Source organism: Arachis ipaensis, chromosome B5 (genome assembly GCF_059453495.1).
Source record: "Arachis ipaensis isolate K30076 ecotype BB chromosome B5, ASM5945349v1, whole genome shotgun sequence".
In the NCBI taxonomy this organism is placed as follows: domain Eukaryota; kingdom Viridiplantae; phylum Streptophyta; class Magnoliopsida; order Fabales; family Fabaceae; genus Arachis; species Arachis ipaensis.
The window spans coordinates 135886719-135887328 of NC_142440.1; positions in this window are offsets into that span (position 1 = coordinate 135886719).

Genomic DNA, 610 nt, shown 5'->3' on the forward strand with positions numbered 1-610 from the left:
ATGATATAAAATACTCATTTATTTTTTATCATTAGCTATGTACTAATCACTGATGTAACATAGACATATAGTATTTCTGTTGGTTAAATTTGTATTACGTTTTATTATTTTTTAAGAGAAATTTGTGTATAAATATTTTAAATTTATTTTATTTTATAATAATTAATTTTAGCATATTTATATTATGTACAATAATAATTGTTAATAAAAATAATTTAAAATTAAAAAAAAGGATAGGTTGTTATTTTTAAAAGAGTGGGTATAATTAAAAAAGTCTTAAGATTTTAGCGGCAATAATAATGGCAACTAAAAATGAACATTACAATTTTAGAATTATTTTAGTAGCCATATAAATTGCCGTTAAAATGGGTTTTGGCGGCAATAGTAATAGTCACTAAAAGTGAATAATATTGCAATCTTAAAATTACTTTTGGTGGCCATATAAATTGCCAAGAAAATGGCCGCTATAAGTTATATATTTTTTGCGACCATTAAAAAGGTCTTTACCAGCAAATGTTATAATTGTCGCTAAAGCCTTTTAGCGACGAAGCATAAGACGGGTAATGTCTAATTGCTGGTAAATGTATTAACAGCTATTTTTATTGCCGCT